The sequence below is a fragment of the Dipteris shenzhenensis genome, chromosome 10, assembly GCF_047967505.1.
Source record: "Dipteris shenzhenensis isolate YYH24624 ecotype China chromosome 10, Dip_SZ_1.0, whole genome shotgun sequence".
Taxonomy (NCBI): domain Eukaryota; kingdom Viridiplantae; phylum Streptophyta; class Polypodiopsida; order Gleicheniales; family Dipteridaceae; genus Dipteris; species Dipteris shenzhenensis.
Window position 1 is genome coordinate 57,367,502 of NC_141605.1, and position 16,455 is coordinate 57,383,956.

The following is a 16,455-nucleotide window of genomic DNA, read 5'->3' on the forward strand; positions in this document are numbered from 1 at the left end:
AGCTCTCATGGTTTAAGTGCACCCTTGGGAAGGCATGGTTTAAGTGATCCATCCTCACATAAAAAACTAATAAAGGGTGCAAGTATGATTCCTTCAAATGATTCAGATGAAGAAGTTGTAGTGGAGACTCTTGCTATTGGTAAAAAAGAAAACAAAGTAAATCAGGAAAGGAATCAAAGGAAAGAAAAGAGAAGAGACAAATAGGGGATGTCATCGAAATTAAAAAGGGTAGTGACCTACAATTACCTAGAGTAGAAATAGGAGATGGTACTTCAAATACATATCAAAACAAAGTTCATGCAAAGGTGCAATGAGATAACCTTGTAGATCACCAAACATTTTTCTTGCATGTTGATCATGTTCTTAGACCTCCTATGGATCCTAGCACTGGCCTTCGCCCTTTAGAGGTATGTATAATTCAACCTTTACACATTGAGAACTTGAAGACAAGGATGAAGGAGAATCCACATGCACAAGTTCTCAAGTTCATTGTAATGGTGGATCTGATCAATTGTCCCAACAAGGATTCTTTTGATTGTTGAAAAGCCAATAATTATTACTATTATGTCCTTGGATGCTTCGATTCAGCAGAAGTAAAGCGGCAACTTAATGTTGAGTTTCCTCATAATCAATTTTACAAGACAGGTAATTGCAATGTATATGCTGGCTTGCCTACTGAGGAGGCAAACTTGTTGGCCTTCGATCACAATGACTATAAAAAATCCATGTCATGGATTGAAAGGGTGCGGTTTTATCACAATTATTTTTTTATAAAACTTAAAGAAGATCGTACTTTAATCACTCCTGAGTTTTGGTTGGCTATGTTGAATGAGACTGAGGTTTTTGTAACCATTAAAGATCCATCAAGGCCCAATGATAGCTTCAGAGCATGGGATGGGATTTTCCAGATTGCTTTGCGGAGTGGTGAGGTATGGGATATGATAAATGCAATTTTCACAAAGTGGGAAAATTTTGAAATCAAAGGGCAAAAGAAATTATTGCCTAAAGGAAGCAAGAAGGACAACCTGGTGATGAAGGCTTTACCTAAGGAGATTTGGGCCACAACATGGAAGAGTATGTAAGGAATAAAGGATGAGACTCTTATTAAGTCTGTGCTTGGTAGAGTTGTATCTAGAGATCTCTAATGCATATGATAATGATAATTGTTTTTGGAACTTAAGATTTCTTGATGCGTAAAAACATTAAACTTATATTTTGACAATATTTTTTAAGAAACGAGGCAAGAAGGGATCTGAGAGTACCATGATGCCTGCTAGTTTCAAGCAACTCATTGATCGGGCTATCAAAGAAAAATACTATCAAACATGACAATAAACTATCACTCTTAATGATGATATGTCAGTGGGGAGAGAACCATACACATAATTTTTACTGTGTGGTCAATGGTGATTGCAAAATGAATTGTCAAAGATAGTTCCAAAGAATGAGTACACATTGGTCATTGCAGATATATCAGATGTTTTTTGTTCTAAGATCTACATTCGACAAAGTTCCTTACAAGCTGAAGGAGCTAATGAGTCTTCTTGAGCAATTGATGATGATAACAATGGTAACACTTTGGTGTGTTGTATTGAACATGTGAATACAGTTTTGCAAATGAAACTGGTCAATGTTTGGTGGAAAGAGGTGGCGCATTGCATCATTTGCATTTACAGATGGTTGTTCATGTGATGGCAAAGGGTATCATGTCCATGAATAAGCTAATTCAGTGCTACATTGGATGGGACAAAAGAGCCTAATTGGGGGTGTGGTAATGTGCAGGGCCTTGAAGCAAAGAAACATGCATACCTTTCATGGTATGCTAGGTTATTGCATGAAGGATGCAAGTTTTCCACACTTCAAGTATGTGTCAAAGAGTGTGAGTTCCCAAGATTGCAGACAAGTGGAGCTTTATGTAAGGTATGTTGTAGACAATTGTGAGGATAAGTTGTGCCTCAACAGGGAAAACGTGTTTGATAGATGCTTCATGTTTTGGAAGTTCAAGCTAGGTTGTAGACTTGGAGTGGCTTTTAGTAGGTGTTTATTGAAAATGCTACAAAGTGGGTGATTTTGTTTCATGGGCGGGGTATGAAATTGATCCATGCGAACTCCTCTCGAAAGCCATGGTGGCTCCCTTGTCACTTACTATTGCAAAGGATATATGTGCTATTTTCTTTGCAATGGAAGCAATGCTAGCTGGTTATCCCCAATTGGACTTACATGTGAAAGGTGTACTTGATCCTACATCAAGATACTTTGAAGTTTCCCTTGTCGTGTCACCCTTTATCATTGTGAAAATTCCTTGCATTGTGAATGTTGATGTTTAGCCAGAGAAGAGTGCAAATTATCATCCAGGGAGAACTTGGAAAAGAACCACAAGTAGCCCTATCAAAAGTGGATGTATGAGCAGTACAATTAGACAAGTTCCACCCAACTACATTCCTCTAGTTACAATAGGGATAAACGGAATTTATATAGTGTAAAAGAACATCTTCTTTATGCTTTTTTTTGTACTTGTCACTTTAGCGACTCATGGAAATTTTGCAATGATGTAATACTTGCTACATATCTGGAATAAAAGAAAATGATTCTTTTGTGTAATCTAAATTTTCTTTGCAAAATTATTAATTGTTTGTGTTGATCCGAGGCCAAATGGATTAATTGAGTAAAAGTTTTAGATTTTAAAACAAAGGAGCCATTAGCATATATGCCATATTGACGTACTAAGTAGACAATCTATGTTGTCTAGTCATTTTCTATCCTTGATGATCTTAAAGATCATCATACCTCTGACCTCTCTTGTTTTTACCTTAACACAATGTCGATTAGCCTCCTCTCTTCCCCTCTGTACCTCTTACCTCTCTTGTTTTGCCTTAAGTACAATGGTACTTGCCTCATCTCTACCCCTCTCTACCTTATCTCCTCTCTTCCTAGGTATCCCCTCAGCTTTACAATCCCCCTACTCTCCCCCTAGTGTCTCTCCCTTGATGACCCTCACAATCTCTTGCACAACAGTTGCTAGCTCATCCCCCCTTAACTTTGCTCCACCTTGCTCTCCCCTCTCCTTGTAGCTACTCCCTCAACCCCCTTGCCCTCCCCTATCCCTGCAAATACTCTCTCAACCCCCTCACCTCCCCTCCTCGATGCTGCTCTCTCTCCTCGTGGTGGCTGCTCCCTCAACACCTCACCTCCACTTTTCTCGCAATGGCTACTTTGTCACCTCCCCTCTCTTCATGGCAACTCCCTCAACCTTTCACCACTGTGAATAGCTACTCGCTTAACCCCCCCCACCCCCCCACCCCCACTTGCACTCCACCTCCCCCTCGCCCTTTCTGGCTGCTCCCTTAACCCCTCACCTCTACTCATCACCACCCTTTCCTTGTGGTTGCTCTTGACGGTTCGGTCCCCTCACCCATGGCTAACTTGGAAAAGGTGGGTAGTGTACACCCAACCAGGTGTTGTGCTTGGTGAAGATGCCCTCTCTTATAGCCCTAAGTATGATGTGCTTGGGTGATAGAACATATGACAACATTAACACTCAGAGTTCGAGGCTAACTCTTGCATGGACCTATACGGTGATAGGAGAATACCAACTTATACACACTTAAAGAGAACACTGAGTGCAATTCATCAACAAAGACGAGACAAAGACAAAGGTATGGACAAACATAATCAACTTGTATTGATCTATGTACAACCAAGACACCTCGTCATGCAATGATCACTCAGTCACTCCTATCCAAGCAAGCTCAAGTTAGAGGAAGAGAGCTCGACACACTACTCTTTTGTTCTCTTCTCAGTCTGTCACAACCGCATCATCTACCTACACAAAACTGCCTTCTAGGTGTAGAAGCGCTCGGTGTGTCATGCCATTACTATTGATTGGTGGGGATGCCACAATCCTCTACACCTCCCTATAAAACGATGCTCAATTAGGACTCCACTGCTTCCGAGGTCTGTACCCAGTGACTGCTCTTCATCCTATGGCTCCATGTTAGCCTAACCCGAGGTCTAAAATTTTGCCTCCACTACCATTAGCCATGTCCTCATGAATTGGCAAGGACTAGTTATTGCTCAAATGCTGAGGCTGTAGGTTGAAGCCATGTTGCTCAAATGATGATGGTGCTTTTGTCGAAATGGAGGATGCGGGTGAGCTGGTTGACTTGAAGGGCCAATGTCATCTATTGTAGAAGCTTGGGGAGGAAAAGTTGGGTGCTTGGCTTCAAAATTCTGTCACCCTTGAGGTGGCCATAGATCTTCATGTGGCTCAATGTTGGTGAGCCAATCCATAGTCCACGCTTCAACCATTGGATCTTCATGCAGCTCGGTGATCTCTAGTCGTGTTGCAAAATTTATGGTGTAGCGTTGGGTACCTGGGCCACCTTCTCCTACCACTTAGTGCCTGCTTCCTTACATAAGTCCCATACATTATTTTGCATTGTCATTGCCTTTGTAACATGGCTACTAATAAGCTTCTTGAGCTCCAAATTTTGGAGTAATAAGAAGGGAGCTCGGGCAGTGTAGGCTTGGGCAATTGGCAAATCCAAGCATGATCAACACCGTCTGGAAAATGTTGTTCTGGCATTGGGAGAACTCTTTGATAGAATAGTTGAAGGCTTTAACTGCTCGATCATACACCAATATAATGGGCTGCACTAGCCCGAGTACACCCTAATGTATAGATTGTGAGGGAGCAGCTGTTATGTCAGCCATAATCAAGGCCTGGTTATGGTGAGGCAGGAGACCAAGAGGGCTTGAGAACACTTTCTTATTGGTGTGGCTACGAAGGCTTGGGTTTAGCCTTAGGCTTAAGCATAAATGAGGGGTGCAATAGGGGAGCCCTCTCTAAGCTTCCTAGTGGGACACGTGGCACCAAACAAAGAGACACTTGGCAAGTGTTGGGTTCAAGGGAGGCTTCTTGGAAGGAGAGATGATCTTGGAAAGAAAGAAGGTATCAGAGGACAACAGGACATGCAGGTTCATATGAGTGGTAGTTCTCATGAAGCCATGGCTAGGTGGTGAATCAAGTAGCCCTCCTTTAATGTAACATTGGTATCAGACACTACTACACATAGATCCTATTGCGATGCTCAAGTATCGACATTTAGTGTGTGCAGGGCGTTAATCGTCGATATTGGAAGCAGGCTTCGTTAAGGGTCACTATATAGCAACTTTAGGCAAACGTCGCTATATAGCGATGCTTGCCTAAAGTTGCTATATAGCAAGGCTTATCGAATTGGTAATGGTCGTTATATAGCGACACTGAGACAATTTCCTATAGCGACATTTTACAGAGAGTTTTTTTTTCCATACTGACCTTAAAAGATAGTTTTTCCCAATGAATTTTTTTTTTCATTTTCATACATGTTTGATCCTTTGAGAGAATAAAAGTACAAGAGCACGTACATCAAGTCTTAGAAGCTCATATATTCATGTCCAAGTTAGAGATGAAAAAAATCAATGAAGAGCATTTACATCAACGGCTTCACATCCTGAGCCAAGTCTAATGCACCAAACAAGTCTATCTCTAACTCTATACCGAGTTGATCTCCTATATCATCATCGTACTCTAGCATCGTATGTTCACCTAAGAGTACTTCATCATCTCTTTAATAAAGTGTGGCGATTCTTGATGATCATCATCTTCTTCCTCAATATCATGATCTCTATCTTCCGCTCGTACGATGTCATTATGCGCATCTTCCTCTTGGCTCATATTGTGATCTTCATCTTCTTCACTAGATCCATTTGGATCAACTGGATCCAGCATTTGTAGTGGCATCTCCATATCCACATCTCTATCTTCAAAAATTTGCTTACTTCGTGGTGCAACTTGGATCACGTACCACCATCTTGGATCAAAACGATCCGGATGAAAAACCACCTATATTGAAGATGGGTGCCAAATGTCATCAATTATATATATGAAGTTATTCTTAAGTACATGTATGAATGGATCTTTAAAAACAAAAGCTTCGATCAATTAAATCATTAGTATGCACTTGGTCATAGTGCTCAAGAAGAACAAAAGTATCACTTTCATCGGTCCAAAGTTTGGTGGAGTTTATTGCAAAGAAACCGCTACTGTCTATTCTCACTATTGCATGGGGACCATTGTAAATAGTTCTAAACCATTTTACATCAAGAATTAAAATACTAAATCATCTGAAATTAATTTCATAGATTTCGCATATGGTTCCACAATAATCCAATTGTGAGGAGAGAAGATTGGTATCCGAAGCACTTGCTCACCTATCTTGTGTGAAGTAACCATGACTCCACAATTATATGTGACTCTCTTTGAATCGATGCGTTCCACGTGAAAATGTCATCCATATGACCATAATGCACTATACTTTTTGTACTGTAAAAGAGCATCATTAAAACAATGAAGATGCATATATTTTATGGCGTATATTGTCACAAATAATTACTTAATTACGTCAAGAGGTAAGAAACTTACATGCATCATATATCCGGATGATAACTCTCGCTCGCACTCATTTATTGTCTCTCATCGCATTCGGCTTTACGTAGAGCTAATTGTAGCCAATCAAGTGACATGTGAGTGGGGAGAAGGGCGAGATCCCATGGATATGGTTGTGATCGCCTGTACATTACTCTGAATCTCGTCCTTGCATTTATTCTTTCTGCTTTGGCCACTTCATATCTCTCAATCCACTGAACTGCATCTCCTTGCTATTGAGGATACAAAACTCATTGAATTTCTCCATTTACTCTTCGCTCATCTTTCTTTTAATTCCTTTTCCTCGGGGAACCTCGCCAACGATGCGATCATCCTCCTTGTTATGCCAAGCTTGCAGCATATCGGGATCCGTGGATGCAAGAAACTTCGTGATATATACTAATGACTCTTGCATAAGCCATCCCTCTGCCATGCTTGCTTCTGGTCTTGCTCTTTGTCTTATAAATCCCTTCAAAGTTTTCATCAACCGCTCAAGAAAAAACATCCATCGACTATGGATGGGTACCTGCAATGGCCACCTCATCAACTATGTGCACAAGCAAGTGCACTTGAGTTGTCATAATGCTCAAGGGAAAGTGCTTCTCAAGCAAGCATACAACTTCGATGGATTCCACCCTAGCCTTCTCGATGCTCAATATGGAGATCTCTTTTTGAGATATCCACCTATTTCACATGCTCATGTAAGATATATTCATAATAAGTCTACAAATTATTCAGCCTAAATTGAAGAAAATGCAATCAATGCGATTTGATAGTAAGCATACCTCACAATACCACTGATCTTGAATATAGCATTTCTAACATCTTCTTGTAAGCACTCTTTTATTGTAATTGGGAGGATGAACTATCAAAGCAACAAAGAAGTCATGTCAATAATATAACATAATCATAATTACAATCATGGGACTTGAGCCCACTAAGCTTATTGTAATTTGAAAATGCTCCTTTCAAGCAATCCATGTACCCTGTGGGTGTTTGAAAAGAGGCAATGTTTGCCTTGATTGTTGCCTCCTCTCTTGTAGAGAGAATCCATGTTGCTTTCGGGAGGATAACTTTTACTGAAGCATGCACTTGGGGCCACAAATGAGACATCCTATTCATAGCACGTGAGTCTTCTCGCACTCCTCTCGAGTCTTTGGAACCAACCAAGTGTGCCCAAATAGTAGCCCCCACATTCACATTCTTGAAGATATGCAAGGGATCCAAGAGATGATTGATTTGTAACTGACCCCAATAAGGAAGCTCGTGAAAGATTGATAGCCTCTTCATACCACGAGGAGGTTCCTCTCCATTTGCCCTCCAAGCCTGAATCCAGTCACTTGCCTTCAAATATGGTGGTGGTGGATCAAGCTGACCTCCACGTGAGATGGTCCAGTGGAAGGTATCGAGCATGACCTTCATAAACATTTTTCCTCATATGTTTGGAGTATCGTGCAAGTGATTTCAAACCTGGTCCACAAATAGGACAAGCATGGTACCCACTTGTAACAAGTCTTGCACGTGTGCATGAATGTGCTAGTATAAGACATGCATGTGAAAGAGAGTCATAAAAGCATAATCCTATATTATACATGTAAAGACACAACCATGTACCTACGCACTCTCCATATCCTGGGTAGTCATGCATGGTCCACATCAAGATACCCCTGACAAAAATATCATTGCTATGTTTAGGAGCTCTAGAAATATCAAAGACTCGCACTCCTCTCCATAAGATCTGTAACTCCTCTATCAAAGGTGCCATGCATACATCTATATTTTTGGCCTTGTACTTCCCTGGCACAAGTAGTGCAAGCATGAGGTGTCCCTTCTTTATTGTTAGCCATGGTGGGATATTGTAATTCACCAAGGCTATGGGCCATGTCGACCAAGATGTCGAGCATAACCCAAAAGAACCATCCATGGTGAGCCCAAGATGTAAGTTGTGTGGCTCCCTTGCAAAGCTACACAATTTGCGAGAATCCTCAATGTGTCATCAGTGGACCGATGAGATGCATGACATGTTATCAAGTCCACTATGGATTTGCATCAGAACATGTGTTGTATTCTTATAATGATGGGAAAGTGTCTCAAGACCTTTACCGGTATCTACTCACTCTACAAGTCATGTCTATATCGTTGTTCCCCACACTTTGAACAACTAGCCAAATCTCCATGCTCACGACAAAAGAAAATACAATCATTATGGCAAACATGGATGGTATCATAATCCATACCCACCATTGTTAGCATCTTCTTCGCTTCATCTCTTGATGCGGGCATGGTAGTTGGTGCAAGCAACATCTTCTGGAGCAACCTATCATAATTATAAAAAAAAAGGCTTCGAATAATGAGGATCCTCAAAGTAACAAAGAAGTCATGTCACTAATCCTACACCTTATAATACCTGTAAGACATTGAGCAAGCTTAGAATCCTACAGCTTGACATTGAGCAAACATTTACAAACTCCTACATTCTTTGAATTAGAGTGACATTAGTCTGTATTTGTTTGCTCAATGGTAGGCTATTGAAGCTTCACATGGGAAAAAAGAGAAGAAAAGAGAGAGAAAAAGAGAGGAGAAAAAGGAGAAAAGAGAGGAGAAAAAAGACAAAAAAAGAGAGGAGATAAGAGAGAAAAATAGAGAAAGTGAAAAGAGAAAAGGTGGGGATAAAAGAGAAAAAAAGAGAAGGAAACAGAGGAGAAAAGAGAGGAAAAGAGACGAAAAGAGGAGATAAGAGAGAGAAAGAGAGGAGAAAAGAGACAAAAAGAGAGGATAAAAGAGAGAATGATAAAAGAGAGTCACAATTCAAACATACATAGGCTTCAAATAATGATGATTCTCAAACATACATGATGATTCTCAAAACAAACGATATCCAAATAATAAGTCAAATTAATGCGGGAACTATACCTCATTAAGGCCAAGATACTTATATCCAACCACCCATAGTTTGCTTGCAGATTCAAGATTGAGAGACAAGCCCGTAGTTTAGACATCCTAGCACACTTGTACAACTATGTTGATTGCAACTCTCGCATTTTGACCTCAAACTCTAACATCACGTGTATATGTGATGTAGTGCCCCTAAAAATAGAATCCATCATGTCCACCATACCCTCATCATCATCCGAGAGACTATAGTCTTGCTCAAAGTGTGAAGGTATATGCGCACCCTCGCCACCCTCCTCATCTTGTTTCAAGATTTCATGTAAATATAAGATCTTGTCTCAAGGTTTCATGTCATAATGGTATCCAATATTAACCATCCAATCAAATAGCATTGACTTACCAATGATCCATCACCAGCCCAAATCTCAGATATCTTTGTGCTAATTCCCATTTGACAATGTCCAAGTGTGTCAATTTGTGGTTGGCAATCAATCTTGGTCAACTGTAATACCGGGACATGGGACTATTGTTGAGGTCCTGCATGACCTTGCATACCACCCTTATGAAGCTTGCTATTGGGATGAGGAGAGCAATAGATTTTTTAAACTTTCTTATTTCCCAAAGTGCCACAGTCCTTAGTTGTATCTCCTCTCACTAGAGGAGGGCCTCTTTGCCCTTGATGAGGAGGGCCTCTTCCTAGATGTAGAAGGCCTCTTTGCCGTGGAACTCGAGGTGGGTGTCCTCTCCCCCGTGGGCATGGAGGCTGATTCTATAGCTTTTCTTAATGCATCTATTTTCACATGAAAGTTGAAAATGTAAGAAAAAAAAGTAAATATACATGTATTGTTTGGGAATTGATGTAAAAAACAAGGGTGCAAATAAAAATGAGTGTTGAGACACCAACGGTGGATATTGGTTCAGGCTCCTCCCCATACATCCGCAAGTGGCACATGATAATACGATGTTGATGTCGTACTTCTCGCTTGCAATGAGTGCAATGATAATACAACCTCTCCATAAGCCACTCTCTGCTCTTGGGCATTGGCACATCATCTGATGAGCTTCCACTTGTCCCTTCCATCTACACACTTTCAAAATCACAACATGAGCTGCAAGGAAATCTATTAAGATCCAAAAAATAGCCACCCATGAGCCTCTTTTCTCTCTTTTAACAATAAGTGCCATGGACCGTCGCTATATAGCGATGCTTTGCCCTATTCCGTTGCCATATAGCAACATTTTTTGATATAAATGTTGCTATATAACAACTAACCAACGTCGCTATATAGCGACACTAGGGGCTTAAACCAAAAACCCCGTGCGATGCTATCTTTGACATCTCTATTGCGAGAAAAGCAAAAATCTCTCCTCCCACCTTATATTCAACGACCTCGCTTTTCTCCTCTCTATTCTCTACTCCTCACCTCTACCCAGCCCCTCTCCTAACACTTGTGCTCCCTCTCCACCCTTCTCCCTCTCTGCTTGTGTGAAAAGAAGTTTTTCAAGAAGGTGAGTCTCTTTAAGCAATCTAGTGGCATAGCTACTGGCTGGCGGTATTAAGATGACCAAAAGAAGCAGGCAGTCATCGATGAATTGAAAGCAAAATACCCTAACCCCCCAAATTGGGAGTTCAATGAGAATTACATGCGAGAGCGCATGGGTTTGGTCTTGAAGCATCGTAGGTCAACCTTGCGTACTTTCATCGCAAAGGGGAGGGCTAAACCCAGCTGGGCAGACAAAGCTGATTGGAAGTTTTTCAAGAAGCAGAACAGGGACCATCCTGAAATGTTTGAGGGTCAAAGGAGGGTCAGAGGAGACGACTGGATGCTGTAGGTACTTCACACTTTGGTGCAGGCGAACGGTTGGTGTTCGAGGCAACCGTGGTAAGTCTACTTCTTCTCATTTAATGTATTGTTCTATTTGTTTTACTACATATTGCATGCACTTTAAATTGGGCCCATAGCAAGTTGCGATGGGTCACCTTCCTACAGACACAGAGACGAGATGCGCATTTCGCATAGGAATAAAGCCGTGGTTTATTGAATAGGAGGCAATGGGAGCGATGCTCGATTGGGCTGAGGTGGCTGCTCACACAGTATAAGTCTACTTCTACTTATAATCTCACTTTTAGAATCAAAGCTCGAGCATCCCATCAGCGGAGGTGAACGGTGATGATGAGGGAATAGGCTTACATAGCTTCGACGAGGGCCAGGGATCAGGCGCAGCTCACGAGAGCCAAGGATCCAAGCGCAGCTCACAAGGGCCAAGGATCAGGCCAGCAAGACAAGGATGAGGACGATGATTCGAATGAGCAACAGCACCAGCAGCAGCAGTAGTAGTAGTAGTACTTTGCATATACTTTGCCATGTATATGCTTTTGTATATTGGCTCGTTTGAGCGATTTTGTATCACCCTTTTCGAAAGGGTAATTTTGTAACAAACAATGTTGTATATCTTCAACATGTATATGCTTCTGTCGCTCGATCGGTTCATTATGATATCATCAACCCGACACTCACAGGTTGATGATATCATTGACTGGCTATAGAGAGGAGCATGAGTATGCAAGCTAGTCAATGATATCATCAACCCAACACTCGCTAGGTCGATGATATCATCGACTGGCTTAGAAGAAGAAAGCCGATTGATGATATCATCGACCTGGTGCTCGCCAAGTCGATGATATCATCAACTGGCTTTGCCATGCTTTGCAAGCTAATCGATGATATCATCAACCCACCGAGATTAATGATATCATCAACTAGCTTATAATAGGTGACTTTGCATGGCTTTTGCCATGCTTTGCAAGCCAATCAAGGATATCATCGACCCAACGCTTGCCACATTGATGATATCATTGACTGGCTTATAATAGGTGCCTTTGTTATGCTTTGCATGGCTTTTGCATGAAGCCGGTCGATGATATCATCGACTGGCTAAGTAATAGAGCCATCTTGGCTCTAAAATGCAAGCCACCTTGTAGCTCCATGGCTCTAAATAGCAAGCCTCCTTTGCATGGCTGTAAAGCAAGGAGCCTATCAGCTCTAAAGAAGCTGCTCTAATTCTCTAAAAGGTGAGCCACCTTTGCATGGAGTAAGGCGACAAAAGAAATAGTATAATATATAAGTTTTTAACTATTTACTTAAAGCACAATGCTTTTCCAAATACATTCATTACTATATTGTGTATGTTGCTATCATTATATGATAACAATGTTTTCTCCATAAATCGAACACACCTAGTTAGAAAACATATTAAAACTCTTGGAGCATGCCATAAATTGTAATTTCTTGAATGAATTGAAAATATTAATGGCGGCAGCACTCTGGACCACATATGGACATCCCCTTCAACGAAAGAACCAAGGGGTCAACATTTTCTTAGGTGTAACCAATCGCAGAACTATTTTTGGGGCCATTTTGGGACCGCGATGCGATGCGCTTTTGGGTGAATATTTGAATTTTGCATGAACCTGCGCTCTTGACAAAAAATTTCCTGATGTCATGAATGCGCACTAACGTAATAATGAGACACAATTTTATCATGGTCAATAGCGCAGAGCTCTCGACACATGGCCATGAGCACAGAGACTATTGCTCTATTGCTCTGGCCTGACTACATCACACAGCCTTTGCCTTGCCATGTTTGCTTGTGTAGCTTCGCCATCTGTCACTGTGCAACACAATCTTTTGATGTACTGGCCACCGTGCTACGTTGGCCCGCTACAACACAAAACTTTTGCCTTGCCACCTGTCATTATGCAGCTTCGCCATCTATCACTGCGCAACACAATATTTTGTTGCGCTAACCACCGTGCTGAATCAAGCAATGATGTTGGCATGGAGAGACCACCACATTGGCATGAAGACCACCGTGGCATGTCAATCTCTAATGGGACCCTTCAAGGTTCATATCCACAACCACCGCGCTGGATGTTGGAGCTATTTTAGTTCTAAACCAAGGAAAATAATGTTATTTTAGAGATATTTTAGTCGTATTACTCCTTGTGCAATAATTTCTCAACCACCGCACACGTTCTTGGAGCTATTTTAGTTCCAAGCTAAGGAAAAAGTAGACATTTGCAATTTAGTATAGTTTCCTTGCAACCACCGCACTGGTTATTGGAGTTATCATAGTTCTAAAGCACCACACTGGCTATTGGAACCATTTTCACTACAGTAAGAACAGTTTTTTTTTTAATTTCTTGTGCAACGATCCCTACGGTTGCAGTAAAATGGAAACGAGGAAAAAAATATGCCATTTGTTCTTTAGAGCCACTTTCACTATCGAAGTAACAAAAGCCAACAATAGTTTTGGCGATAATGGTACTACATTTAAATTGAAACAAAAGAAATTACATTAATCCGATAGTTTTTGCGATAATAGTATTACATCGAAATCGAAACAAAATAAATCACATTCAAAGCAAATATTTAACAACATAGATTACATACAAAGATGCTAGCACTTTGTTTTTGTGTGACACTTCTTTAAGCACTTGTCAACACCACCACTGTGGCAAGACTGGGTGTCACTTTTTGCCCTTGTTAGCACTTTCGACTTGGTGCCTTGTATGTAGAGGACAACACGAGCACCTTGTAGTGCTATCATAGGTAGGACTTTCTTACAATTTTGACCTAGAACTCCTCGTATTATGCAGGGTACAATATGAGCACCTCATAATTAAAATAACCTTTTTCATAGCAACTTGAGAAGTCAAGGCACTGGAAGAGGAAACTCAACGTGGAGGTGAGCTCAATCGAGCACAACATTCGACAGCGGACAAGGAACTCAATATGGTGGTAGTCAGATATATTTTGTGGGAACGACCATGTTGGATATGTACTCCAAATGTGGTGACACATGCTCTTAATGTGTTAGAGCTGATCACCAAGTTGAGTTCCTTTCCCAGTGCAATTACGAGAGGCTCAACATCAAGTTGATTTCTCTCCTAGTGCCTCACGGAACAACGACCCATTTCCCTTGGCTCCCCATCCTGCAACATGGTTGGTCATGAGGTTTTCTTTCAAGTCTTTCAAGGAATTGCCTTCGTCATAGCAACTTCTTTCAAGGCACTGGTGGGGTTATCAAAGAATTGCTTCTTTCAAGCCACTGGCAAAGAGAACTCAACTTGGCGGTGAGCTCAATCGAGTAGAACATTCGACAGTGGTCAGGGAACTCAATCTGGTGGTGAGCTCTAGCACACTGACGCATGCTCTCAGTGTGTTACAGCTTATCACCAAGTTGAGTTCTCCTTCCCCAGTGCCGAAGGTTATGCTCAATTACGAGAGTCTCATCACCAAGGTGAGTTCTCTGCCATTGCCTGATGGAACAATGACGAACTGTTTCCCTTGGTTCCCCATCCTACAACTCTCTTGGTCATGGCTATGGATGGTGGAGTGTTGCAAGATGGAGAGCCAAGGCAAACAATGGATCCCATGACTTGGGCAGCATTATGAAGGGGCATCGAGGTTGCAGTAGAAGATTCATCATAGGGGTAGAAGGGGGGGAGCATGGAAGGGGGTAGGAGAGAAATTTCCTAGGTGCAGTGAATTGTTTCTCTGCCCTTAAGGCCTTTATATAGCTAGACTTTACGCCCTCCCACTCTTTCCCCCTTCGTTCCTTGTGTCAGCTGTGTGACTCTGGGTGCCTATCGCTACTAAGAGCACACAATCCACCAACTAGATTTTGTTGGTAGCCCAGCCTAGTGTAGGCAGTCATCTACATCATTGTCTGGCCATGACGTGCGATTAGATGGTTGCCATGCTAGAATTTCTTGTTCATCAGAGCCAAGATCATGATAATTCAATAGGATGAGGGGGGAGGAGCGGTGGCACGTATACCAAGCTTTGCTCTGGTAGCCCAGCCTAGTGTAGGCGGTCATATACATCATCGTCTAGCCATGACGTGCAATTAGATGGTTGCCATGGGAGAATTTCTCGGTCATCAAAGCCAAGATCATAATAATTCAATGGGATGAGAGGGGAGGAGTGGTGGCACATAAACCTAGCTTTGCTGGTAGCCCAGCCTAGTGTAGGCGGTCATATACATTATCGTCTAGCCATGATGTGTGATTAGATGGTTGCCATGGGAGAATTTCTTGGTCATCGGAGCCAAGATCATGATAATTCAATAGGATGAGGGGGGAGGAGCGGTGGCACATACACCCAGCTTTGCTGGTAGCCCAACCTAGTGTAGGCGGTCATATACATCATCGTCTAGCTACCATGATGTGCGATTAGATGGTTGCCATGGGAGAATTTCTCGGTCATCGGAACCAAGATCATAATAATTCAATGGGATGAGGGGGGAGGAGCAGTGGCACATACACCCAGCTTTGCTGGTAGCCCAGCCTAGCGTAGGCGGTCATATACATCATTGTCTAGCCCATGATATGCAATTAGATGGTTGCCATGGGAGAATCTCTCGATCATCAAAAAATTCTAACAGTCGGATATGTTCTTACAGTCTATTTCCAACTTAATGTTAATTTGAGCGTGCGAGTTAGATGGTCCCTCATGAAAAGTTATTGTTATTATAGTCTGATTTTGACTCAATGCTAATTTGGGCAGCCTGTGAACTAGATGGCCACTCATGCAAAGTCATTGTTATTACATTCAACTGAAGAAAGGAAAGATTAAAATAGGACATCAAATTAGCATTGAGTCGGTTCATCAGGCTGTAATAACAATAGTTCTCATTCTAAACTATTGTTATTACAACCTAATAAATCGACTCAATGCTAATCTAAGCTTGTGAACTTGATGGTCCCCCATGCAAAGGCATTGTTATTATAGTCTGATTCCGGCTCAATGCTAATCTGACCCTGTGAATTAGATGGTCCCTCATGCACAATCATTGTTATTACAGTCTGATTCCGACTGAATGCTAATCTGAACCTATGAATTAGTCGGTCCCTCATGCACGGTCATTGTTACTAAAACAAGCTCGATGGTTGTTTGGGATCTATATTTTCCCTTGTTTGGGACTTATTGATTGGGATTTACTGAAACAAGTGCGGTGGTTGTTTGGGATTTAGTAAAGATTATATTTTGTGGAGGTTGCAATTAATCGTAACCAACAAAAATACATTTCGT